We start from the raw sequence: 27,881 nt of genomic DNA, 5'->3' as shown, positions 1-27,881 counted from the left end.
GAACCTATCTAACTAAAGTATATTAAATCTATTTGTAGAAGACAAAAAATTCTTAAAGTCTTAAGTCCTAAATCCTATTCTAAATAGAAAAAACTGTAGAACAATGTAGAACTGTAGAACTATGTACAAAAGGGTGGCATCTCTGTCTGGAAGGTTCATCAGGGGTAGAAGAAAAGCAGGTGTCATGGTTACTGCAGTCAGGCACAGACGGCTCTTCCATGTGTCCCCAGGTTGTCACATGTGGGCAAAGCAGGACTCTGCTACCAGAGCTGAGCTTGGCTGGGTCTGGAACAGAGCTTGAGTGGCCCAAAGAGAGGACAGGGCAGGCAGTGTGTGGCCACCAGACTCCAGTTCCCGAGGTACCACGTCCCTGAGCAGGGACCAGCCTAGCTCCAGTCTGGCAGCAGGGGACCCACTCTGCCTGTGGGGATCACGTGCCTATCCTGCTGCTGGCATTGTTCTTCACCCCAAAATCATCTCCTCTTCCTCATCTTTTACATCAACGTCCATGTCCTCAATGTGTTCTTCCACTTCCACTTCCATGTCCTCCTCTTCCTCATAAACATCCACCTCCATCTCTTCATCCACATCCACCTCCATCTCTTCATCCATATCCGTATCCACCTCCATCTCTTCTCCAGTCTCTTCCTCCATTTCCACATCCTCTACTGTAGGACTCAGGACATCCACCTCCATCTCCTCCACTCTGTCCATGACAGCCTGCAGAGGTGGCAAAACCTCAGAGTGGGGTCCCTGTCCCACACCATCCCCACAGAGCTGCAGCCCACTTGGGCAGCTGGAGGTGTCCACCTCCGTGGAATGGCACCATACCTCCCTCAGCTGACAAATTAGACAAAGGATAAACGTGAGCATCTTGAAGTGAGGGGTGACAAAATGCAGGCACCAGGGAGCTCTCAGGACTGATGGGAGTAGCAGAGGGCAGGTGGCAAGAAGGGCGGCAAGAACAATCACGAGGGTGAGCAGGCGCAGACTGAACGGTGGGCTGACACAAGGGCCAGTGGTTGAGTTGTGCTCTTTGCTGGGGGGTGGCAGTTCCAGTTGGAACGTGGGATGTGACATCACACAGATTCCAAGATTCCAGGGTCAACAGAAGTGGTCACTGGGGATCCCTGAATGGTTGGGCTTGAAACGAACCCTGAAGATCATCTTGTTCCAAGCTGAGCAATCTTCCCCCAGACCTTGGGGGAGCCCTGTTCCCAAGGATGGGGCATGCACAGCCTCTGTGCCCAACCTGGGCAGTGCCTCACCACCCTCAGTGTAAAACAGCAGCTTCCTTAGATCCACCTTCAATCAGCCTCCTGCAGTTGAAAGCCATCCCCCTTGCCCTGTCACCACAGGCCCTGTTGAACACTCTGTCCCCTTCTTTCCTGTGGGACCCTCCCAGTCCTGCACAGCCACAGTGGAGCCTCCCAGTGTCTCCTCTTTTCAGGCTGAGCCTCCCCAGTCCCACTTGGACAGCAGTCAGTCAGATCAGGGGATGTCAAAGCTGAAGGGTAGCAATTGCATCAGGAACTTAGAGATGGAAGCATTAGACCCAGATTTGCCTCTAAATATACAAAATTAATAACAGTGGAGGGGAAGATGGTGGGACACTTGTTCTGTTCTAACTGGTCAATTTTATTTTTTTCTTCTTTTTTGTCATGCTGATGGTTTTTCTGTTTGAAATGAAGCTTGGCACAATGTCCACTGTCTTCTCCATTTGTGAAACACCAAGCAGAGTCTGGGCAGGCTGATGATGCAGAGCAAAACCTGCAAATATACTGGTGATCCTGAGCCTGGGTGTGCAGCTAAACCCAGCCAAAAGTAATTTCTGGAAAGTCAAGCCTGGTTTACATTTTCTTGAGTTTGGCTATGCCAACTTTACCGATCATTTATAAAAAAGCAAATAAAAAGTTCAAACCGAAACAGACAAAAACCCAAATAAACAAACCCACCCAAACCAATCAAACAGATAAAAAACCCCAAATAAAACCAAAGGGAATAAGGAGTTAGTGTTAGTTGTGAGGATATCACAGCAGGCAAATTGCTGCTTCCCACAGGATCACCATAAAAAGCCACATAAAACAGCTGCTCCAAAATATACCCAACAGGAGAAAAATAAAAAGTGATAGATGGCAACTTTGGGGGCAGCTCCACATTAAGGTGAAGGATGAGCAGTGGTTCAGACCCAGAATTCCCCACCCTCCAGGCTGCTGTTTGCTCCTGATAAAAGACCCTTGCAGGACTGTGGCCCCTCTCAGTGCAGTGTAAATCATCCCCACAGCTCTCAGCTGAGCCACTGGCATTTCCAGAGCAAGATCCAGGCTCCATCCCGAGCATCTGTGGAAGGTCCTGAGCATCTTCATGCCTGGAACCACAAAACAGCTCAGGCTCTCCCTGGACTGGGTTTTCAGGGGAGGTTTCCATATGCCTGTGAGATCTGTTCATCCCTCAACACATCTGACTTTATGTACAATGATGCATTTTTGTTCCTTCCTTGTTCCTGTGAGTCAGTGAGGAAGCATCCATGTGAATGGAGGATGTTGTGCACAGGAACATTTATTCCTGGATTGCCATTTTGCTTCACTGTCACTCAGCTGAACATGGTCCCTTTCTAAGAGGGACTTACAAGAAATGTGTAGGAATTTTGGCTCTGAGAGGAGCAGAAAGCACATTTTCTACACCCCATTCCCAGCAGATGCAGTTTCCCTGGCAGAACAGTGATTGCCGTTCATCTTCCTGGGAAGAATGTGGAGACCCATTCAGACATCACAGATTCAGCTGATCTTTGGCTTTGTGTCCCTTATTTCACATGGCCAGTTTCAAGGGCCATTAAAAGAGGCTCATGTTTGCCTTGCTACCCAGAAGAGCTGTAGTTATTTCCAGGAGAAAACAAAAAATTGATTGTCCTCTGGTGTGGTAGAAATCCCACCACAATTGGGACTCTGAGAGCAAAGACAGCCTGTGCTTTTTGGGGCTGTAACAGCTGAGAGTGTGGCAGAGCAGTTTTTATATTATTTTTAGAGTGCTGAAAACATAGTTCCCAAAACAATCTTTCTCTCCTGTCTTCTGTCATAAACTGTGGAACAGAGAAAATGGAAAGGAGCAGAGGTTTGTTTAAATTGGCTGGGGTTTTTAAAGTCTTAAAATAGTGTCAGCTTGATGCATGATACTTTAGAAATTGGATTAGTAGCACCTATTTCATCCCACCAGAGAGGTGGGATTTCAAACTTCCAACAACAGAAACACTGGATGTGAGAGAGCTCAGTTTTCCACCCCTCACACAAGTATCTTGCTGTACTATTTTAAGCAGCTCAGCCATATATATTAAAATATTGCTCCAAACAACAACAGAATGAAAATGTTCCACCAAATGGGAAAAATAAGAAAAGTGGGCGGCAGCCCTTTCTGAAGAGCTTGTGTTGATTTTGCAAAGTTGGATGCAAACAAGGTTTGCCATATTTCTTTCCTAGAAAATGTAGATATTTAATAGAAATCTGTGTTTGAGGCTGCTGAGTTGGGTATGATTTTAGATCTGGGAGGAGCAGAACAGGTTCCAGAGAAGCTGTGCTTGTGTCACCCTTGGCAGTGCTCAAGGCCAGGTTCGATGGGGCTTGGAGCAACCTGGTCTAGGGGCAGTGTCCTGAACATGGTGAGTCCATGAAAAGAAACTTTTGGTTTTCCTGAGATGCTGCCCTTGCAAGGGGAGCTCACAAATACCCCACATAGTTTGAAATGCCCTGAGCAGAACCCAGCTGTGCTTTCTCACAGGTGATGAGGGATTTTCACTTGTATTTTATGGGGGATTTTCAGAGGGCAGTGCAAGAGCAGCTGAGTGTGTTTGACAGGCAGAGAGGGCCAGTGTGGCAGCAGCTTAATGCAATGGAGCTTTTCCTTCTGTGATCCTGTATAACCTGAGGCACTCTGGGGCTCTTGGACCTGGCAGCTGGGCAAGTTAATCATTGTAACAAGTGATAAATTAACCTGCTCCACTCTCCTTAGCATGGCTGTGATGAGCATTAAGTAAACCAGCGAGCCCTTGCCAAGGTGGGAGCTTGTTCTTAGCCAGGGAGGAGGGAGAAAATATTGCTTGGAGTAAATAAAGCAACTTTGCTTCCCCAGGAAGAGGAAAAGCAGCAATTAAATATGTGAGTGCTGCATGGAATAATTTGCACAAGGACATATCTTGTCTGCTATGCAGGAATGTTCCCAATCAACCATGCTTCTCCTGACCTTTATTTTTCTGTATTTTCTACCACATCATATAAGAGACTCTTGATTTAAAAAAACCAAAACAAACACCTTGTGGGGAAGCATTTCTTCCTTTCTTCAGAGTGCCTCTTTCTTTTGTTCCCTCCAGAGCTCTCACTTCATTTCTGCTGTTCCTCGGAGCACAGGCTTACCTCTTCCCTGATCCCCTGGGCTTGTTTTGCCTCTGGGTGTCATGAACACTATTAATTGTGGGGTTTTTCTTCCATCTTAAGTCTGTCTCTTCAAGTGGTTTACCTTCATTTACCTGTTCGAGTGATGGATTTTTCTCACCTTTTATTACTTAGTGCTTTTTCTTCATTCTCTAAACCCAACTTCTCCCTTGCCCTGTGGCTGTTAGATGCCATTACAGGAGCATTCATTCTTTCTCTACTGCTTCTCTCAGCTTTCACAGGGAGCTGAGAGCTCTTTGGGGTTAAACTTGACTCACTTCAGTGCCTTCCTTGATGCTGCCTGTGTACTTGGACACTTTAAGGGAATAAAGTCTCAGTGTGGAGATTACAGCTGTGAAATAATGGCTCTTTTGAAGAAGACAAGAATGCTGTTGTCAATCTTTTCAAGGATAAACTGAGCACCTTCTTTTGGGAAGAAACAGGCTCAGCTCAGCACAGAGGTGGCTGATGCAGGTACCCAGGTTTGGAGGGAAGGGTGCAGCTCCTGGGGGTGTGTTTGTGGGGGGCTGTAAGGTTTGTGTGGGGTCCCTGGAGCAGTGGGAACACCCCACTGGGAGATGCACAGCAGGAAATGGGTGCACAAAGGGCCTGAAGTGTGACCAGCTTTGGTGAAGGGTTCCATAGGAAAAAATATTTTTACTGGGATTTTGACAATTTGAAGCTCCTTCTCATATCCTTTTCCTAATGAACATTCCCCCTTTGCCAGAGTATGGGAAATCCTGAGTTCACACTATGAAAACCCCTGAAAATTATAGTTTTTTTCTATTTTTCAATGGTGTGATCCCAGCGGGAGTCAGAGAAAGAGAATGTGTGTGACCTGCCTGTCTTTGACTTTGTGACAGGAACAATGCCATGAGGAAGCTGGTCAGAGGAGCATCACTGCTCTGTCCTTAATTTTCCTGCACAACTGAGGATGATTTAAGAACCAAGGCACAGCCAAGACCTTTCCTCCTCCTGTGCTCATCAAGCAATCAGTGCCTCATCACACCTCAGCTTCAAACACCTCATTTGCATCTGGCTGACCTTGACTGCCCTCCCTGGATGGGAAGATGAAGAGATGGAAGTGTGAAAGATTGGGATTTTATGGGTGAGTTGTGAAATAGTGGCTGGTGCAGGCTGGTTCTGTGGAAACATCGTGTGCTGTGCCATGGAGGATGAGAGTAAATGGTTTAAACAGGAGATAAAAAGGGCAAGGCACCTGGTTAGCTGCTGTTGAAGATAAATAATAAATTTAATAAATTATAATAAATTTAATGAGAGTCATCAAACGTATCGTATGAGTAAGGATTGTGCTTAGGGCAAGAAGAAAGAGTAATTAGGAGTGGACAAAACATGTATTATAGTGGGGAAATTATAACTTATGGTGGTTTAGGGGGAATATTTAACTAAGCTGAGATAAAAGTCTACCTTTGTTGCAGGCTAAGCTTTATAACAGAATTCTACTAGAGCAAATTTTGTCTACAGACAGACCTTTGGATACAAGTTTACCTCTGGTTTGAGAAAGCTCAGGGCTTGAGCAGCATTTTATGGCTTTGCTCTTGACCCTTGGGCTATAAATGCTCCTGTAAAATTAATGCCAAAGTTATAGCTTCGACAAATTTCTAAGAGTTCCAATGGAGAAAGGTCCACCTGGACTTTGGAGACAGTTTCTCAGAGCAGAACATTTCAAGGTGCCATTAAACTGCATTCAAACGCCCTTTTATTGGGGCATAAATTTCACAGCCTGGTCTATCAGCCTGACACGTTCTTTGCGAAGAGACAAACTTTACAAGCTACTTTAAAAATAACTTCACTGCCAGGTTTGCAGCTCTGAGAACATTAATAAACTGAAATGGCTTTTCACCCTGCAGTAGCCGCTAAGTAATTATGATTGTCTGTAGGCAGACTAATGAAACCAGCTGTTAACAACCTAACGAGAATTTTTACCAGCCCTCTGCTCCACAGCCACATCCCTTTTCTGTCCCTGATTTTCCTGCACCCAGTGCTTCCCAGAGAAGTTTAGTGTTGCTTGATAGTCAGGTAAAAACTGCTTTATTTTGTAGGAGTGGTGATGCTTCAACTGGGCTGCTGCCATGCTGGGGTCACATCACAAAGTCCAGTTTCTGCAGGAGCTGGGGAGCATGGAGAGCTCTGATAGCACAGCATGGCAAAGCTATCAGAGTGGAGTGGAGGATTCTGGTTTAGTGTGCCCCTGGTTTAGTGGCAGACAACATTAGTGATTGATAAATCTTCAGTTCAAAGATAAGGTGTTGCTGTTTTGGCTCTAATCTTAGGTTGCTTTCAACACAGTTTTCCCTGGCACTTAAGATACTTTTTTCTTGCTTTCAATACTCTGTCATTCCAGATGACCTTTAAAGGTCCCTTCCAACCCAAACCATTCCATAATCCTTTGGATACATGATGAATAGCAACATATATTTTACCCTTATTATGGATGATATTACATCATGTCTGGCCTTCTGGGGCTCTTTCTTCTCCAGGTCGTGGTGACTACACTCACTCCTATATGCTTTTAATTTTTTCTGTTGCTTACCTGTTGCAGAATGAGGCCTTTGTTGGGGATAAGCCATTTGTCGGTGAGGGGAGACTCGGGCACTCAATATGAGTGATAAGCAAGTTCCGTTTATTGAAGAGAGCATCAGACACTTATACAGCAAGTAATAAGCCTATGAATATTCTGTAAGCCAAGTGATCTATTGGTTAAACTATACCATCAACTCTTCGTCATTCCTTTGGGCCTACATTCCCTATTTCCCACGTCTCTCTGTCTACTTGTTATCATACCCAGCTAGGCCCAAGGACACGCTATCTTGCAGTGGCAAAACTCAAACGAGCTGTGTTCGGTACTTTCCCAGCTCCTGGTCGGCTAACAAGTGAATGTCTACATGACCTCTGTCATGTAGCCATTTCTCCACAGGAGCCTGCCTTTATGCAGGTACAGGGAGAGTGAGTGTTGAACCAAATCAACTTCCAACACACTGGGCTAACCTCCAAAGAGTCCAGTTTGTTCTGCTGCTTCTTTCACGAACACTCATTGCCTGCCAGTTTGCATTTTTCCCATTTCTGCTCAAGAGTAAGGAATTTGGGATTTTAGATTGCTGTCAGTCTGGTAGCACCAATAACCTGCCTTGGGCTATTGAAAAAAAAGAGTTGGCATCACTGAATCTCTGGTCTGTTTCCATCTGTAAGTTGGGAAATGTTTCCCTAAGCCTTGGTAGCAGTGATCCTGGTTCTAACTTGTGTTTTCAACAGGGAATTTCCTGTTTTATATTCCAAAGATTGATGAGGTTTCTCTATGTCTTTGTAGGGGATGGAAAACCAGAAGGCTGAAGGCCCATCTGTCAAGGAGCCAGTGAAGGAGAGGAACGATGGCCCAAAGAAGCTCCAGGCCACATTGTCTGCTAGCAAACGGTACTAAGCACTTCTGTCAGATGTGACAAAGCACATGAAAAGCTTTACATGCCTCTTCCTCAGGAAAAACTTTCTGGCAGAGATGACCAATGCCACAGATTGTTTCCTTTCCCTACAAATGCTCTAGGATAAAAAATGTCTACTTCTGCATTGTGCTGAACACAACTTCTCTGGAGGGGTTTCCACAACAAAGGAGAGACAAACAGACACCCATTGGTTGCAGCTCAGACGATCCAGTGCAGCGGCAAGGGCAGTGTTGTGGAGGTACTGAGAGGGCCAAGTTTCTGCTGCCTGACTTGGGACAAGTAAATTCAAACAGGGCTTTTCTTTCATCTGAGTGGAGTCTTTTTCAGATGGGTGTTTTGATGAGAAATCTCAGTCTGGAAGCAAGATGCCTTTCCACAAAGATGCAGTTCTCATCCATGTGGTTTAGCCTGGCTGAATCGTGGTTTTCTTACCCTCAAACAGTATCAAGTTTGAGTAGTAAGTAGCAAGGCAATTCCTGAACAACTTCAGTCAACAGGTGTCTCAATGTGGACTTTTTGTCTTGATATTCCTGTCCTTCATGTAATTTGCTCGATGGACAGCATGTTTGGTTTATTGCCCCCTGGGCTGCAATCAGCATTTAAGACAGGAATTGCTCCTGGCTGTCTCTTCATGGCAGTTGCAGAGCTGCTTGTACCTGTTCTCCTCTGATAGCAGAGGGGAATTATTTAACTCTGTCCTGCTCAGCAGTGGCAGGAAAGTGACCACATGCCTCAGTAGCACAGCTGGCATCTTCCTGTGCTCATGGAAGAGACAGGTTGATCCAGGAGAATTGTTCCCAGTGGGTTCGTTAAGCTGTGCATCTGATCTCTAGGGAATCAAATGAAATGTGAGTGTAGTTCTGGGATGTCTGGCTTCTGTTTTTATCTCTCTTACTGATTTTCTGAATCCTTCAAATTTGGCCCTGTTCATCTGTTCAGATGCATCTGAGCTACTTTTCCAGATTGTCATGCCTGGTTGCAGAGACACTTCTCCAGAGTGATGAGTTCCCTTATTCTAAGACACACACGTCCCATATGAGGAGGCATTTAAACTTGGCAGTAGTGTCTCTCTTTCTCCACAAAGCAATGTGACCTGTGTGCCCTGGCAGCCATCTGAAGATAGATCAGATGCATCTCATCCTTGGTTTTCCTGAGTGAGCACTGGCAAGATTGTTACCTGCAGATTGTCTCCTGTAATGATTGTCAGGAGGTCCACATTGTTCTTCAGACCTTCATGATTTTCCAGCTTGAAATCGCATAATTAGGAAAGCTGCTCAAGATGTTTTGCTCACAATTAAGTGAAAGTATTGTCTGTGGCTGCAGCTCTCTCCATAGACAGCAGCAGGCACAACTTTCTCAGGCATTGTCCTGGGATAGCTGTGAGAAGATCAGAGAAGAGAATGAGAAACAATTCTTATCTTCATTTGCTGCACCTGTTGTTTTGAACATGTGACATGTGTTATGGAGATTTGTTGACCAAAGGGTAATTTTTTAATTGGCCACTGGTGATGGTGTTTTGGATTCAATTGACCAATCTGGTCTGTCTGTATCAGACTGTCTGTAAGGGTGATGAGTTTCAGTATAGAATAGCATAGCATAGCATAGCATAGCATAGCATAGCATAGCATAGTGATTGATCAGCCTTCTGGAATCATGGAGCCAATGTTAATTATTTCCTCAACGGGGATGCCATGCTACAATAATTATCACCACCAGGTCCTCATTTGGTTTTATTTTCCAGGGTGAAATCTACCTCTGATGGACACCTCCTACCCCATGCACAAGCCCAGGTCACATCACCTCCAGCTGTGGAAGAAACAGAGCTGCTCCAGAAGCTTTACCATCTCCTGGAAGCCAAGGGGTTTCACTCAAGGATGGAAGGAGTGGAACTCCTCCAAGACCTGTGCAAAACCAGCCCCCAGCTCATCTCCACTAACATTGCCCAAGTATGTAGAGTATCTTCGCTGCTCCTTTCCTTTAGCTCCTTTCCTAAGCCTGTAGCAGCAAAGTTAATTCAGTGTGTCTTGGCACTCTGTCCTGGCTGTTTGTGACACGCTGGTCCCTCTTACCCAGACAAATGTAATTCAGGTCCAGGCTTCAGGACAAGTTATTTCAGTCCAGCTGTATTTGTCTGGCAGGTGCCTATTGATGCTGTTCATCAGATGATGGCAGAATTTTCTGCTGGTGTAACTGCCGCTCTCTCCTACTCCCAGTTGGGTGAAGTGAAGGGAATCCAGCCCCTGAAAGCATGGCAATTGTTCTCTAGACCAAAAATGGGTTTGCATAGGGAAGAGAAGTATCAGGCTGGGTTGGTTTAAACCCAGTTGTTTTTTTCAAAGAATACTTCTATATACCCCATCTTGTCTTACACAGGCACAGCTCTGGCTACTCATTCCCATCCTTGTTCCTATTCCTCTTGGTAAAGACAGTGCTCACCCTTCTTGGGGGTCTTTCTTTCTCTTTGGAAAAGCAGGAAAACAGCTAAGGACTCATCTCTGCCTTCTCTTCCCAGTAGCTGCTTTTTCCCTTTTTCCAGGGAAAGGTGCCTGATAATGTGGCTGTCAAGGGACTGAACCTGCTCTAATGAGAGCTGTACAGCACATTACATTTTAGAAGTCCACCTGTTAATTAGAGAAATGGTCTGGATCCTGGAAGAGTTGATCAGAGCCCTGCACTTCTCCAGACACTGGCTTAGAGACAACTCAAACAAAAGAACACTTAGATCTCCTACAGCCATACTTTTGGCAAAATCATAGCTGCCCTCAGTACTTGAGGCAACTGTATAGAAAACCAGGCATTGTAAACATCTGCTTCCATTCAAAGCAAAGGTACTCTTTAGAATTAATCAATGGAATTGATTCAATGATTTATAGATGGAGAGAAATACCATAGGAACTATTCTGTCCCCAGCCAAACCTCTTAAAAATGGAAGAAAATCTTTCAACCAGCATGAGGTTGTACCACCATTCCAGTGAGTGGCCCCCAGGGAAACAGTGAAATTGTGCAAGCGAGTGCTGACCTGACAGAAAGGATCACTTTCATCTTTGACATTGCTGACTGCTACAGCCACTCTTCAAACAAGGACATTTGAATCCAGCTTTCACCTTGCTTGTTCTCTTCACAGATTTTTGATTATTTTGTCCTGAGAATATCTGACAGCCACAAGAAAGTGAAGCAGAGGGCACTGGACATGCTGGCTGAAATCACAGGAGCCCTGAAAGATGCCTTGAACCCGGTGATCATTGGTTTGGTGGAAGGAATACCAAAGAACCTGAACTCAAAGGATCCCAGGGTTCGTGGGGCAGCTGTGAAAGCACTGGAAGAATCCATTGCTCATTTGGGTAAGGCTGAGCCCTGGCAGGGACTCTCCTCAGCTTCGTCTCTGTCTCTCCTGCACAAGAGAGTGCTGAGTGCCTTGACAGCTGCTCTTGTCTGTGGAACACTCCAGCTGACACCCCCCAGAGGCTGTGCGGGTGCAGTCCTTGTGCACCATCCCCAACAGGCTGGAATGGGATCAGCATTTCCCAACAGTCCCAGGAGCTCTTGGCTCTGTGCTGCTTGTCTGAAGAGCAAGTCCTGGACTACAGCTCTGCAACAGTTCAGAGGCAAACGGGGTTTGGAGTTTGCTTGGGCCCCGTCTGACTTCCCAAATGAACAGATATGCTGTTGGCGTGAAGGGAAGCTGACCCATCAGAGCTTCTGTAGAGCAGCCACCTGCAAGGCTCTACATTAGAGGCATTAGCTGCCTATTTTCCACTTTTCTTCTTTATCTTCTATGTTCAAAGGGGAACTGATGATTCACCAATTTCATTTCTTTAGAACAAACAGGTATAAACCCAGCTGTCAATGATGCTTTGTTCCACATGTGGTTTTGCATGGGGCAAAATGGCCACAGCAATTAACTACATAGGCAAGGGCTGCTCTAAATTCCTTTGCCACACAAATTTATGTCAGCTCTGAGAATGCTGTACTGGGGAAATATGCCTGAAAAAAGGAGTGTTGAAGAGGCAGGTCTTCAAGAGGAGTTTCCACTTGCTCCTCCCCAGCTGCTTTGTGAACTCAGGAACTGCCTGACTCAGTGCCTTTCTGTGTCCCAAGTATGGGGCTCTTCCTCTTTGCTCTGGGATGCAAAACCTTTTCACTGCTTCCATGTGACTGAACTCTCGAGGTCCCTGCTGTAAAATGTTTTAACACAGCTCCTGCTACAGCAGAAAAGTTTGTATTTACAACTGTGAGAGGAGAGCTTTTCTTTTAGAATTTAAAACCCTGCCAAGCAGGCTAGAAGGAAAGAAGAAAAGGATTCAAATATCCACAGAAATGTACTTCATTTTTTAAAATGGGGTTGGCCCTGCCCTTTCCCTCCCCACTGTCCTTTCTCCTATGACCTGAGAAAAGTGAGCAGAAACGTGTGTTTCCCTTGTAGATAAAGTGTCACTGCTGAAAGAGTTCAGCTACCAATGGAATCACCTGAGTGGCCAAGCCCTGCTGGATGTCACTGAGCGCATCACAGGTATGGCCTCCTCTTCTGAGCCAAGAGCTCCTCCCAGGGAGCATTTACAGGGAATGCCTGTGAGCAGACAGCAGAGCAGCTCCTCCAAACCAGGAGGTGCTGAGCGTGTCCCTGCTGCCCCATAGCCAAGGCAGGTGGGTTTGGCAGGTTTTCCCTGGCTGCTGCAGAGCTGGGCAGCACCTGAGATGGGGGCAGCGCTCGGCCTGGGGCTGAGCTCTCACTGGGGCATCTCAGAACCACCTCCAGCAAAGGGAGGGCTAAAAATGCCCCAGCTGGCTCCTCTCTGGGGAGCCCAGGGACGTCTGTGATCTTTGAGGGGAAATGGTGGCCAATGCTGTTTCAGGGCATTAGTTTGTTTTGTCCTCACAGAATTCTTGTTTTTCTCTTGGAAAGTTTTGAGGCTGAACCGTGCAGAGCCTGGGGGTCACAGCTTAGGCCAGAACTCAACAGAGGTATCAGAGGCACGGGTTTAGTGCAAGGCAGCCTCTGGGGCACAGGGACAGAAGCAGAGTGCTGAGGCTCCCTGCCTGTGCTGTCAGAGTGGCCTTGGACTGAGCCTTTCAGGGTGTGCAAACAGTGTCTGCCTGTGTCAGCGCTGTCCAAAATGCTACAAATGCAGCTGATAATTGATTCCTCAGAGGAGCTTGCTATGTCATCAAGAGCCAAGGAATGGAAAAAGGATAATCTCAATATATAGTAGAGAAGATGACTGATAGCCATGCTTCAACTGGGGCTAAATCCACTGCTAATTATGCCAACATCTTTGAATGCAAGGTTTCATACACTTTGTGTCTTCATTAGGAATCTCAAAAGGGCATGTTCAGTGATTCGGAATGTCAAAGGTCCTTTAAAGAGCATTTGAATAAAGTAGATCTCCAGCAATAGGGCATTTAGTTTAGCAATTCTTTTGATCTCTTTTTCAAATAAAGGAATAAACCATAAATTAGGACTACTTTAGAAAAAGCAGATGTTCTCTCCGAGATTTAGTAGGAACAGACAGCTGTTCCGCACATTCAGTAGTCACCGATGTCTTTAATTGCATTTAAATTCAAATGAATTCCCATTTTAAAATGGGTACCATAACCCTTTCCTGCTTAGCAGAATTGGTTTTGGGTACTTGCAGGAGCTCTTTCAATGTTGATGACTGCTGATGGATTAACAGCATAGAGAAAATGAAATCTCTTCCACCACAGAATAATAAATGGCTGCTAGATAACATTTTGTCTGATCAGAAAATAAGAATGGTCTCCAGAGCATTTCAGGTTTTGATCTCTCAGCAAAATCGGCCATGCAAGAAGCCTGTTGGTAGCAAATATTTGTCTGTGCTTGATATAGTTCAGTTCAGAAAATGGGCAGAGAGATTTCAGAGACATGTTTTGGTTACATTTCAGTCCCCTGTGTAGCATTTTTCTTTCTCTATGCCCCTATTTCAGTGGACATTATAAGAAAAAATGCCATTACCATTGGGAGGGGAAATGGCATTAGAATGTGGAGATGCTCAAATGCCACAGCAATGAGGTCTGAGTAATTATCGAAGACGCCCTGAGGTTTGAAACAGCTCTTTGTAGGAAGCCCCAAAAGCATTCTGCCAAAGACCCCAGCTGGTCACTGATGTTTCTCATCCAGCTGTCAGGCAGCAGCCATCTCTGGTGGGCTGGAGTTTAGAGGTGTGTTCTAATCCTGCCCTTTGCTGTGTGCCACTGAGCACAGGGAAGAGCCAGATTAGACATTTGGCACTTGACATCAAAGTTACAAAAATTGGAATCATCCCTTTTATTAGAAATCTCTCCATTTCCTCTCTATGGTGCATTTCCAAATCTTCAGTGTGGGTTTAGACAACTTCTTAATGGAAATCAAAGGCAATTGGACATTTCATTCATTGTTCATAAGGAGATTGTGAAATAATTTAGTAAAGGTAGGAAGTCTGCCACAGGGACAGGGCTCTGGTTGGAGCAATTAGTGCTGAGAGGTTGGTGGTTCTGTTTCCAGGATGATCAGCTGCTTTGCCCGTTTCTGGACCAAGGGGCTCTGGGTGCTGTTTTGCTGCTCTTGGCCAGAGAGGCTGGCAAGAAGCAGAAGCAGAGGCGGATCCTTGTTTGCAGTGAGGCTGGTGGGTAAGGAGCTGTGTCTCTGTCCCGGCAGTGCTTGTGCAGGGGGTTCATGCCAGGAGCCCTGAAGTCGTCCAGCGCGACGCCCTGCCCGTGCTCTGGTCCTGCCTGGAGAACAAGGCGCTGCCTGTGCGGAGCGCCAACGTCCGCACCGTGGCCACCAAGCTGGCCTCTGCCCTCTGCAAGGTGATGGGCACCCAGCTGAAGGAATGTGCTGCCAGCAAGCCTCCACATGTGCGGGAAAACCTCTCAAAAATTTTGGGCTGGTGAAGGTGAGATGTTCTCCAGAAAGCTGAGGAAGTGCAGGGTTGGACACCTCTGGATTTGCCTTTTGAGCTGTGCCAAAAGTGACAAAATCCTTAGGAAGGGTGTTCATCTGCCCCTGCTCTCTCCATCACATTTCCTAGTCATGGCATGGGGGGCCTGAAGCAGCTCCAGATTGAGGACAAGGTGAAGGCAATCATGGCTCAGCCTCACACACAGGTGAGGGGGAGCTGGGCCAGTCTCTGCTGGGAGGAAGGGTCTTGTGGCAGCCCAGAGAGGCTGTGCACATTGCCAGGGAACAGCTGTGCCCTGCATGTGCCCCTGCAATGAGCTGTGCTGCTGCCAGTGCCCCTGGAGCTGTAGGGCTGCTGAGCTGTGGGGCAGGCAGAGGAGCAGGAGGGTGCATGTGCAGCTGAGCCACTCCTGGAGAGCACAGGGCTCTGGGCTCCCTGCTGTCCCAGGGCAGCCCAGAGGCCAGGCTGTGCCTGTGCCAACTCTGGGCAAGTGCCTCAGGGTTTGCCCTGGCGTCCTCAGTGTCTGCCAGAAGGAGCATGTTTCTCTGTGCAGCTGTTTGGACATTTCCAGGAAATGTGTCCCAGGAAATATGGAGCTTCAGCTGCTTTAGGTTTGCATGGTGGCCTCTGTTAAACTTTGTGTCTCCACTTTGCAGATCTGACTGGTTACCATCTTACCGAGAAGTTTTCTCTGGACACTTCCGATGTTCTCTCACCCACAAAGTCCTCGCCTCCCATCCAGAAGAGCTCTCTGTCCTCCAAGCTCAGGAAGAAGCTGCCGCCTGTATGAAGAAGTGTTTGAAGAATAGGATTGATGCGTTAGGCTTCATAGTTACAGCTGTACATAGATTCGGATCTTTAGATGTAGTTTTGAATTAATGTGTTTTGATTCTCTCTTTAAGTTTTGATGACGTATTTTTAATTGTATATATTTTATTTTGATGATGAAAAAAAGTAAATAAATAAACAAAATTGAAAAAACCAAGAGGAGAATGTGAGACCAGGACCTGCCAGCCTAGAGATTATGGGAGTGCAGCTCACTCAATGTGCCAGTGTCTCACCACATCCTTTCCTCATTGGGCCTCTCCTCTTCCTCTTTGGCCATCTTTTCTTTGTGTCATTTGTGCTGCTCTTTGTTACTTGGCATTACAACAGGGCCACCATAGACCTGTTTGAGGGACAATGGATCCAAAAGATCCTGTCTAGGCAAAGGTTTTCTACCTAGGTGTGTTCTGTGCTCACCAAAGGCCTGAGCAAAGAAACCAAGAGAAGTGTGCCCAAATCCCAAAGCTTTGCTTCTTTGCAATCTCCCACAGATGTGGCTCACAGGTGTCTTCAATCACAATTCCATAGGTAAGAAGAGGTCATGTATTTCACTGGGAAAAGATGCACTGCTTTGGAAAAGTCACCTGTATGTATATTTACTGGGGACAGCACTCCAGCTGTGTTGTTTGCCCCTTGTTTGCAGAAGGATGAGTGCACTGGGAGGCCAATACCAGGTGACAAGGGTTCCTCAAATCTGCACTGCTGCCTGGGTGCCATTCAGCCCAGAGCTAGGGGATCATTTGTTCCCATGGACCAGTACTTGCCAGTGGAATGAATTCCTGCACAGCTGGAAGAAGCAATTCTGGATTCAGCTCCAGCTGTTGGTGGGCGGCATGATCATTGACAATGCTGCCCTTCCAGAAATTATTCTGCAGTTTCTTTTTATAGTCATTTGAAGCTTTTAAACTTCAAATTTCAATTTGCTTTGCCTTAGGGAAAAACACTTCTGGGCCCAGTGCAAACTGTAACCTTTTGACAGCAAAGTCCTCATGGTTGCCAGCTTCTGATGTTACACAATGTCACCTGGATGCATGTGTTTGCTTGGCTCTGGGTCTAGTCCCAGCCTAGTAAAGCCCAGGCAGGGTGGCACGTTGCAGGGAAAATTGGTTTGTGAGCTTATGGGGTTGCCATCAGCATCAGACTGAATGTGCCCTTTGGGGATTCCTCTGGACACAAAATTAGGGACCTACTCCATGCCACAATATTCTCTTAGATCTTTCTAAAATATCCGAGAAAAGGCCATGAAACTTCACATCTCCTTGCACACCCACTGTTTGAAGAGGGGCGTTTTTGTTCCTCCTCAAAGTCATTGCTCTTGTACATGAGAAACATGAACATCCACCAACAGGAATGATGCATGGTCCTGCTGCTGCTGCTTCAGAGCTCTGGGAAGGTCAGACCTGGGTATTACCAATATGAGCACTTAATTAGCATTTCATGCTCCTTCAGGCTGTCCAGATCCCAGGGCTTTTTGTTTCAAAGCAGCCACTGCACCATCTCTAGGGAAGAACAGGAAATGGGAAACAGTGACTGCCAGCCTTGCAAGGGTGTAGGGGAAAACCTGAGTTGTCTGCATCAAAAGATGAATGGGTAGAGTGTAATTGCCAAAGAAAATGCTCTGTTAAGACAGCAGGAGCAGTTCTTTACTGCATGCTTGCATGAAGATCATTTGGAATCTCCTTTTTGTATCTCGTGCAGAAAACAAGCTCTTAATAATACCACGCCACTTAAATCAGATTGGGATGCAGCTCTGTAGTGGTTCACAATGAAGCAGACTGCCTGCTTTGTCACTGCCAGCCTGGTGAGACTGTGAGGGACCATAGTGTATCCCATGCCTCTTTTACCTCCAAGCAGAGCTTGGTTTTCCTCATTAGTGTGGAGTAAATACAAGTGTAATAAAATGGACAATTAAACTGGCCACTTTGGAGGACATGCTCATGCTTTTGCATGTCAGTCCTGTACCTCATGCTCCCAAGGCTTGTTACTAATAAAGAAATATTCCCAAACGGAAACCTTTCAGTGTGTTTGGTCCAGGCTGGGTTATGCTCGAGGCAAAGGTGTGTCAGTGTGTTGGATAATACTCTTTTCTTGACCTAGAGATGGGGACACTGAGAGGTGTTTTAAAAACTTTTATTCCATTTCCAGTCTCATGAGAAGGGTGAGACAATACAGATGTTATAATTCACGCCATCACAAGCAGAAGCCAACTGCTTCCTAATTATAATACATTATAAGCGTTTCTTGGTCTATCAGCCTTTTTGCCATGCCATGTTGTAGATGCCTTAAAGCCAATGATTTGAAACTACTCCTCGTGGGTCCCACTACAATGCATCTTTCCTAGCTCTGTTTTTCCAAAGTCTTATTTGGAAGGCCATCTTTAGAAACTTTTATCTAGCTCCATTTCTCTCTCAACAATATCTGTCCTATTCCATGGAAATTTTTAAGTTACCATTTCTTGTCTCAAGATTTATATACATATTCATAATGTGTGGGCCTTCTATTAGGCTCTAAAAACTTTCTACAAAACCATTTCCCACATCAGTGCACTTGGCTCCTTCTCTCCTCATTGTGCCTGGCAAACACAGGAGCCCAGAGCACCTGCAGAACCCATCACAACATTCAGTGGGAGCAAACTTGTGTCCAGTCCTCGCCTGGAGCTGTGGTGCCCAGCATTCCACCACACTGGAATGAGGAACTGTTCCTGCTCTTTCAGAAGGAGCTAAGGAGCTCTGGCCTTCAGATCAATTGTCTGCAGGCTCCTGCAGTGCCTGGTGCTGCTCCCTTGCCAGAGGCGCCCCAGGCCAGGAGGGCACATCTGGGCTGCTGTGTCTGCCTCTGGGGCTCCCTGTTCTGGGCAGTGAGGAGGAGCTGCAGAGGCTCTGCAGGACTGACAGGATGGACTTTGGGGCTGGCAGGAGAAGCTGAGGGACCTGGGCTGCTGGAGCTCCTGAAGAGGAGGCCCAGGGCTCCTCCTGCAACTGCTCCAAGGGTGGTTTCAGAGAATCCCAGAATCAGCAAGGGTGGAACAGGCCATGGAGATCATCAAGTCCAACCTCTGCCCTGACACCGCCTTGTCTCCCCTGAGCCTCCTCTCCTCCAGGATAAACAACCCCAGCTCTCTCAGCCACTCCCTACAGCTCTTGTGCTCCAGACCACTCCCCAGCCTTGTTGCCCTTCTCTGGACACACTTCAGCCCCTCCATGTCCTTCCTAAATTGGGGGCACCAGAACTGGAGACAGCACTGGAGGTGCTGCCCAAGCAGTGCTGAGCACAGGGGAAGAATCCCTGCCCTGCTCCTGCTGGCCACACCATTCCTGATCCAGGCCAGGAGCCATTGGCCTTCTTGGCCACCGGGGCACACTGCTGGCTCATGTCCAGCCTGCTGTCCATCAGTCCCTGCAGGTCGCTTTCTGCCTGGCTGCTCTCCAGCCCCTCTGGCACCTTGTTGAGGGAGGTGGGCAGGGAGGGAACGGGTCCAGATCCAGTCCTTCCTGAAATGTGGTGTTTGCTGGCACTGCCAGTTCCCAGATTTTGATATTTCCCTATTCTGGCACAGCCCAAGTGCAGCAACTTGCTGGTAAAGAAAGTCAAAACCAAGCAAAGACCTGGTACCTACAGCAACCCAATCTCGGGTTTGCTGACACCGCCAGTACCCAGATCGGGAATGTTTCAGATGCCAGCACAGCCTAATTCCAGCAGTTTGCTGGCACAGGAAATTAGCATCTGGCAATTTCTCAGTGCCAGCAAAACCTGGCTGCAAAAAATGCAGCAATTTTCTGGAAAGAAAGCCAGAACCCAGCTGCTTCCCGGCACTGCCACCAGCACCGCCCAGGTCTGGTGTTTGCTGGGCAAGTGCCCAGATCTGGAAATTTCCCAGTGCTGGCACAGCCCAAGTCCAGCAATTTGCTGGCACAGAAAGCCAAAATCTGGGCATTTCCTGATGCCAATACAGGTGCCCAGACCTGGTGTTTGCTGCCACTGCCAGCGCCCACATCTGGAAATGTCCCTATTCTGACACAGCCCAAGTGCAGCAATTTGCTGGCACAGAAATCCAAAACCTGTGGCAGCTTCCTGCTACTGGGTCTGGCACCGCCCCCACATCTTGTGTTTCATGTAACCAGAACCCAGATTTGGAAATTTCTCAGTGCCAGCAGAGCTCAAATCTGGCAGATTTCTGTCGTTGGCAATGACACCACCCAGATCTGGTGTTGGCTGGCAGTGCCAGCGCCCAGATCTGAAAACTTCCTGGTGCTTGCACAGCCCAAGTCCAGGGATTTGCTGGCACAGAAAGCCAACATTTGGAAATCTGCAGTTTCTGGCACCAGCACCATCCAGCTCTGGTGTTTGCTGCGACCGCCAGTGCCCAGATTTGGAAATTCTCCAATGCCTTCACAGCCCAGGTCTAGCAATTTGGTTTTAGCTAGCTTAGGAAGAGAAGTTCCTCGGACTGTGGCTTTCCTTTTTCTTGGAACTGTTTAAACCTGCTCTGGACTGAAAACCCAGAAAAACACCGGCAGCAGCTCACACCTGTGGCCCACCAAGGTCTGGGATGCTGCATTCCAGCACCAGAGGGACTCAGGAGAGACCGAGTGAGCCAACTACAACCCACAAAAAGGACTTTCTGAATTTGCCATCTCTTCACCACTGTCAGAGGTTTGATTTAATATTATTCATTTTTCATGCTTGTGAATACTTTACTTGTTCAATAAACTGGGTTTTTTTTCGCTTTTCTCAAGGGAAGTCTTTTCCTAAACTAGTAGGGGGAGGGGCCATTTGAACTTGCTTTCTAGACGGACCCCTTTTGGAGATTTCCTCCCAAAATTTGCCCTAAGCCAGCACAGTCATCATGAAAATTTCACCAGTGGTGTAATTTCCCGGTGGCAAATCTTGTGACAGAAGCTTGACTTTGTTCTCCATGAGAGATTCTTCGGAAGAGCAGAGAGGAGAAGATTCCTGGAAAACTGAAACAGCTTTCCAGAAGTGAAATGAAAATGAAAGAAACAATCCAAGATCTTTTCCTCTATTTATTTCTATGCTCCCCTTTTCTATGTTGCATCCCAGTAATTCCAGATGCACCTCACCTCTAAGATTGGTGACTTAGTGATTTTTAGACACTAAAATACCATGAGCCACACACAGTTTTCCTTCCCCTGTTTTTACAGGAAAGCAACACTGGAGATGTAAGTGCAGTGCTGGGCTCAGGTAGCAATCCTACCCCAAGGGAAGGTGGCCCGACAGTGTTTGATGCTCAGCAAGGACAATGCACAGCAGCGAGCGAGGAGATCGCTGTGCCAGAGGGCAGGAGTCAGGGCTCTGCATCTGGGCTCAGCACTGCAAAGTTCCCGTGTTTGGGCAGACGGAGGGGTTGTCCCCGGGGCGCGCGAGGCTCGAACGTGGGGCTCGTGGGGCGAGCGGGGAACAGACACGGGGACGAACAGCCCCGGTGCTTCAGTTGCAGCGGCAGCAGCGGCGGCAGCAGCAGCGGCGACAGCAGCAAAAGCAGATAGACTAGAATCGTTCTTTCTCTTTCTCTCGCTCTTTCTTTCTCTCTCCCTTTCCCGCTTGTCGGGCACCCTTCTCTCGGGGTCCCTTGCCCGGCGTCCCTCTCCTCTCCCCGCCTCCCTCTCCTCTGCAAGGCCGGGCCATGCCCCCGGCCCGCCCCCGGCCCCGGGCGGGGCTGCCCCGTGCCCGGCCCCGGCCGTCCCGCCGCGGTCTCGCCTGCGCCCGGCTCTGGCTGTACTGGCGGTGGCGCTGCTGGGCGGGCATCAGTGCCTGGGGCGGGGGCGGCATCGCCGCCCTTTGCCTCCGCCTGGCCCGAGCCCGGCCCCGGCCCCGAGACAGGGCCCAGTCCCGGCCCCGGCCCCGGCCCCGGCCCCGGCCCCGGCCCCGCCCCCGGCTCCTCCCGGGGCCCGCGGAGGACACAGGCGGCGCGGCCGCTCCCGCCGCCTCCGCTGCGGCTTCCCCGGCCCGAGCTCCGCTGCTCGGCAGCGCGGCCGCCGGCCCCGAGCCTCCTGTGCCGCGTTCCCGGGAGCGAACGCCTGGGCATGGCCGGCCCGGGGCGGGTGAGGGGCGCTCGGGGGCCGTTGCTGGCCCCGGGCCGAGCGCTGACAGCCGCGTCCCGCCCGCAGGGACGGCGCTGGAGGCCCTGCAGGAACGGTACCGGCTGGGATCGCTGCTGGGGCGCGGCGGCTTCGGCAGAGTCTTCGCGGCCACGAGGCTCTCGGACGGCGCCCCGGTGAGCGGCGGGGCCGGCGGCGGGCGCAGGAGGAGGGGATGGAGGAGGAGGAGGGCGGAGGATGGGGCTCGCAGTGCGGGCGGCGAGCTCACCCCGCTGCTGCTCTTGGCTTGCAGGTGGCCATCAAAAGGGTGCCACGGAACCGCGTCCGGCACTGGGGCGAGCTGGTGAGTGAGCGGGGCCAGCAGCCGGGGCTGCCGGCCGGGGATGAGCCGGGGCCCGGCACGGTGGGAGCCGCCAGGACGCCCCGAGGGAGAGCGGGCGTGGGGCCAGCGCAGGGCGCAGAGCATCCCGGCCTGGCTGAGGGCTTCCCCAGGCCCGGCACGGCATCGGCCCCTCTGACAGCATCGTGCTCCTTCCGCAGCCCGACGGCACCAGCGCACCCCTGGAGATCGTGTTGCTAACCAAGGTGTCCACTGGCTTCCCCGGTGTGGTCCAGCTGCTGGAGTGGCTCGAGCTCCCCAACTGCATCGTGATGGTGCTGGAGCGGCCAGAGCAGTGTCAGGACCTGCAGCATTTCATTCGGGCACGGCAGTTCCTGCCCGAGGAGGAGGCGCGGGAGCTGTTCCGCCAGGTGCTGGAGGCCGTGCAGCATTGCACCAGCTGCGGGGTCCTGCACCGCGACATCAAGCCAGAAAACATCCTGGTTGACCTGGACACCGGGCAGGCCAAACTGATTGACTTTGGCTGTGGCACCTACCTGCAGGACACAGTCTACACTCACTTTGCAGGTGAGCCTACCCAGGGCTGTGCTCCTGCTGCTGACATCTCATGGCCCAGCATCTCCCAGCCCAAGCTGGCTGTGGCAGCGGGAGTTCTCCCTTTTGCTGCCAGTCAGGGCACTGAATCTTCAATTGAGTTGCTTTAGAGCAGGGCTGGGTGGGCAGCCATCTTCCAGCCCTGCTGGCAGCCTTTGCCAGCCACTCGGCCCAGGACTAGGGCTGGGCTGGGGCAGCCAGCCCGACCAAAACCCTTGTGGGTGGCGGTAGCAGAGAGGGAGAGCGGAACCTGTGCCCCAGCCACTTTGGTGTACAGACGAGAGGAAGGGCTTGGACTGATCCACTCCCCCTGTTTGTCTTGGCTTCATAATATTTTTGGGGCAATGCAGGCAGGGAGGATAAGGGCAGGTTTTTTCCCCAGCATGGAGTGGGTTTTTCCTTTGCATGTCATGGTTGGGCCTAGCCAGGGCTGCCCTCTTCCAGCACCAGAGGCTTCTTTTCCAACCCTAACTTTGTGCACAAGTCCCAGGTGCTGGCGAGAGGGCAGTGGTCACCCTGTGTGCCCCTCATGCAGCCCCCGCACACCCAGGGATGCTGGGGCCAGGCTCTGGGAGCAGCAGCATCTCCCTGATGAACTCCATCTGTATTCCATAGGAACACTGTCCTACAGCCCCCCGGAATGGAACGACTTTGGCTGGTACCATGGCGAGGCAGCAACGGTCTGGTCCCTGGGCATCCTGCTGCACCAGATGGTCTGCGGGGAGCACCCTTTCAGGAGGGGCCAGAACCTCAGCTGGGGCCAGCTCCCGCTGCCACAAAGGCTCTCTCAAGGTGGATCCTCTTCTCTGGGCACGGGGGAATCCCAGTGCTGGGAGCCAGCAGCGGGGTCGTGGGCATCCCGCTCTGGCAGCTGCTGAGGAGGTGGCGCATGTCCTGCTCTCGTCCAAAACAGGGAATTGATGGGAAAGTTTAGGCCCAGCACTGGGCACATCCAGCATGGGCTGGGCACGGGAATAGTGGGACAAAGCAGACAGGAGCCTTCTCTGGCTGACCGTCAGTTTCTGCTTTCTCTCCCCAGAGTGCAAAGATCTGATCAGGTGGTGTTTATCTGTGAACTCCTTGGACAGACCTGCACTGGAAGACCTGTTCTGTCATCCTTGGATGTGGGATATTCCTCTACCATAGAAGAGGGAGAGAGCCACAGGCACACTATGATCCAGAGCCCTGGTAAGTTGCTGCTCCACATATGCCTTGGCAATGAGAAGCAAAGGAACCCAGAGCTTGTTGTGGTGCCAGTGTCACTGCCCGGGGTCATGGGATGGGAACACACAGCCCTTGTGCTGGAGCTGAGCTGCTCTGCCCAGCACTGATGGCCGCCATCCCAGCTGGTTTTGCTTGTCCTGGTTCCCTGACAGCTGGGGCCCTGGGCAGAGCCCTGAGAGCCTGGTCTGCCCCCAGGGAAGGAGAAGGAGCCCCAGGAGAAGCTGTACCCCACCCCCACAGGGTGGGGATGCTGCTGCTACTGCTGCTGGAGACAGCGAGGGTGACATCAGGGATGACATGCTCTTCCTCAGCCTGGCCACAGGAGGCTGAAGGTGATGCCCTTTGATTCTGGCACTTTCTTCAAAGCCAAACTCCACAGGGAATTTGCAGATGAGTCCCCATCTGGGGAAATTCTGCCAGATTTGGGCATGACCCAGCGTGGCGGGGAACCAAAGGCTCCCCCTTTGCTGGGACAGATGCAATACATTCTTCAGTCGCTGCCCAGCTGCTTTTGGCAGGGGATAGGAGGATGGGCTGGGGTGGGTACGAAATGGGAGTGGGCTCCTGGCCCTGCCAACAGCCCCCAGCACCCACCGTGCCCCGGGCTGGGGCTGGGGCAGCCAGCCCGACACAAACAAAGCCCCATGGTGGGAGCAGAGGTGGGACTCCAGAACCTCTGCACAGCTGCTTTGCTGTTCAGGCAAAGAAGGGCTGGGCTGCTCCACTGCCCTTGTTTGCTTTGGGGTCACCGTGATTTTGGGGGGCAGTGATGGGGGGAAGAGAGAAAGTGTGGGCTTCCCTCACCAGTGGGTGGGTTTTCCCTTGGCATGCAGGGGTTGGGCCTTCCTCAAGGCCCTGACAGAGTTAAGAGTTTTTACTGTTTTTCTTGTTTTCCCTTTTTGCCTCTAATCTCTTTTCAATAATGTGTTGTTTGTTATTCCAGAGGAAGCATTCAAGGTGGTCCAGTGTGGATGGGGAAGTGCTTTGGAGCAGCTGTGGCGTGGATGGGCCGTGCCCTTGGAGAAGGCTGAGGCCATGGTTTGGGAGCAGCTTTTCTTCCAGCCGTGGCTGGTGTGAGGTGGGTCCCTGTGTGCTTGGCAGGGTGGGATCAGAGCTTTTGGGAGCTGGCAGCGAGCACAGGAGCATCCTGCTCTGGGCAGCTGCTGAGCGCTGGATGTGCCGTGGCTGGCTGCAGGCTGGGCACATGTCCTGCCCTCCTGCTCTGTGCCAAAGACAGCAGGGATGGGCAGCTCTGGGCACAGCTCTGGGCATAGCCAGCATGGCCTGGGCACCGCAGGCCTTGGCACAAGGGCACAGGAGCCCTCAGCTGATGGGCGGTTTCTGCTTTCTCTCCTTGCAGCCAGGCTCTGCGGGTGCTGAGGCTGCTCTGGGCTCTGCCAGGGCTCTGCTGGGCTCAGCCCTGGGCCCAGCTGGGCTGGCTCTGCCCTCACATTGCTCTGACAGCTCTGCATCAGACGAGCCCGTTGCGAGCACAGCGCCTGAGCTTTCTGCTTTGGCAGGTGAGTGAGACTCTGCTGCAGGCCCAGAGATTGCAGCTGGGGACACATATCCAATTGGCAAGGACCCGAACTCTCCCCAGTCCTGGCTGAACACCTGGATCTGCACAGGGTGTTTTGTCTGTCCCATTCTTCCTTCTTGATTGGCTGGAATTGTGCAATTGCACTTTGTTCCTCCTCTAGCAGTGCCACAAGTGCACCAAAGCTGGCAAGTGGGCCGTGCTCCTGAGGCAGTGCAGTGTGGAGCTGGTGGATGGAGAATTGCCCTTCTGCACTGCCAAACCAGAGCAAAAAGTTGTCAGTGGGACTTTATATCTCTAAGGAATCCGTGAGAGTTTCAAAGGGAATGTGCAGCTCATTTCCAGGCTGAGAAGGAAGGTCATCTTCTAAAGGATTTGGGCTTTGACAGAGTTTCCATTCCCAGTCCTGCTTGGAGCTGGAAGGGCACAAAGCAATTTCCTCTTGCTTCGAGCACAATTTCAAATACCAATGTTGGAAACAAAGCCCAAAATCTTTTAAAAGGCGGGTGAGATCAGTAAGATGGATCCATGCCATCAGCACATTTACAATGTAAATGACTGAGTTGTCTTTTTAAAAAGATCATTTACCTGTTAATGCAAATAATGTAACTTTGCATTTATGTTTTGGTTTTTTCACTGACATGTTATGTTTTTTCACTAACACTTGGATTTTATTCTTATCTTTTACAATTTACCTAGTTTTTTTTTTTCTTTTTCTTTTTTTTCCCTTTCAGTAGAAAACATGTCCTACAAAAGAAATGTCCTTTGCTCCTGGTTCCCGTGTGGAGCAGCTCCCTTCCTGCTGGCTGAGCTGCTCAGGCAGAGCCCGGCAGCTCCTGGCCCTGCAGGGCTGAGGCTTTTCCCCGTTGCTGGGCACAGACTGATGGAGCAGCACTGCTGAACTCGGGCACACAGAGGGACCAGCAGCAGCTGCCTTTGGCCACCTGAGGCTCCAAGGCCCAAACTCTGAGCAGCCAGGGCTGGAAGAGACTGGCAGGATCTGATCCCTGACTCTGGGCCAGGGCTGCACAAATGACCCCACAGCAGCAGCAGCAGCAGCAGCAGCAGCAGATGGAGCTGACTTTGAGCACAGCCCCTGCCCCTCTTCCCTCCTGTGTGCAGCGGTGTCACAGCAGCCTGAGGCACCTGGGAGCCCCCAGTGCCAGCAGGGACTGGAGATGGCAGCCCTGGGCTCCTGGAGGCTGTGCAGGGAACGGAGCTGGGCACTCCCTGTCCATGGGGAGCTTCCAGATGGAAAAGGCTGCTGTGCCCAGGCAGCTGCAAGGGCACAGAAAGGAGGCTCTGGAGCACTGGATCTGTGCCAGTGCCACAGTCCTGGCAGCAGCCAGCGAGCCCTGGGGGAACAGAGGCATAGCACGAGGGACAGAACCAGGCAAGGGCAGAGACTGGAGAGAGCCAGGCCTGGGAGCAGGAACAGCTGCTCCATTGCACTCTTGGAGAAAGCTCTTGGCTGGTTCAAAGCGCTGAAAGGCATGAAGGGCAGAGAGAAGGCCACAGCAAACAATGCTTCTGTTTGCACAGCCTCCCCTCTCTGTGTCCCAGAAGGAATTGCATGGACTGTGTTCTTCTCTCTGAGTCGTCTCGTTCAGCATGAGCAGGTCAGCACCAGGAGCTGAAGGAGCTGAAGCCTCAGGCCACAGGAGCTGGGCAAGAGGGAACTTTTGGAGCAAAGGAATGCTGCTAAAATAGCCCCAGCTGAATGCAGTGGATAGAATCATGGAATCACAGAATCCTTTCTGTTGGAAAAGCCCTCTGAGCTCACCCAGTGCAGCCGGGCACCCAGCAGTGCCAAGCCCAGCACTAAAACACGTCCCTGAAGTGCCAAGGCCTGGACACCAGCCCTGAGTGAGGCCTGGACAGCACGCCCTGAGCCAAAGGTGGCCTCTGGATGAACCTTCCAAGCAAAGGTTATCTTTGTATCTGCTCCCTGATGAAATATGCATGGTCATTAGGCCATGTAATAGATGTAGCCACTCCTTAGTGAGACATGTCTTGACCTTTGTGTATTTAGAAGCCAGACAAGGCCATGAAATCTGACATCTGGCCTTGTTTGGGGCTGTATGGTCAAAGTCACCTCCCTTGGTTCCTCCTTGAGCCCTGGCTAGGCTTTGGGAGGGACCCAAGAGGAGGATGAAAGCAGATGTTGCCACACTAGCAGTGCTGTCAGTTTGTTCATTCAGCACTGTCAGAGCTGGGCCCTCTCCCAGCGGGATTGGAGCCTCACCTGGGGCTGGAGGCACCTGCAGGAATTCCCAGTGCCCAGGAGTGGCTCTGCAGCCCTTGGCTGTGACAGCTTCCCCAGCTGCTGTGTGGGTCTGGGGGATGGTAAAGGCTGAGGGTAAATGCTGCTGGATCTTTCTTAATCACTGCAGGTAGTCTTTGGTTGGGATGGTTGGGTGCATTGCTGAGCTGCTCCTTTTGTGATTCTTTGCTGCTCTGAACTGCAGTGAATGACACTGATTCCTTCAGTTGGAGTCTGTGTCTTTGGTGCTGACCCTGCCCACTG

This window comes from Melozone crissalis, unplaced genomic scaffold (assembly GCF_028551555.1).
Source record: "Melozone crissalis strain CALT ecotype California unplaced genomic scaffold, PUWL_Pcris_2 ptg000079l_1, whole genome shotgun sequence".
NCBI classification, from domain to species: Eukaryota; Metazoa; Chordata; class Aves; order Passeriformes; family Passerellidae; genus Melozone; species Melozone crissalis.
Note: the sequence above shows the minus strand (reverse complement) of the source record.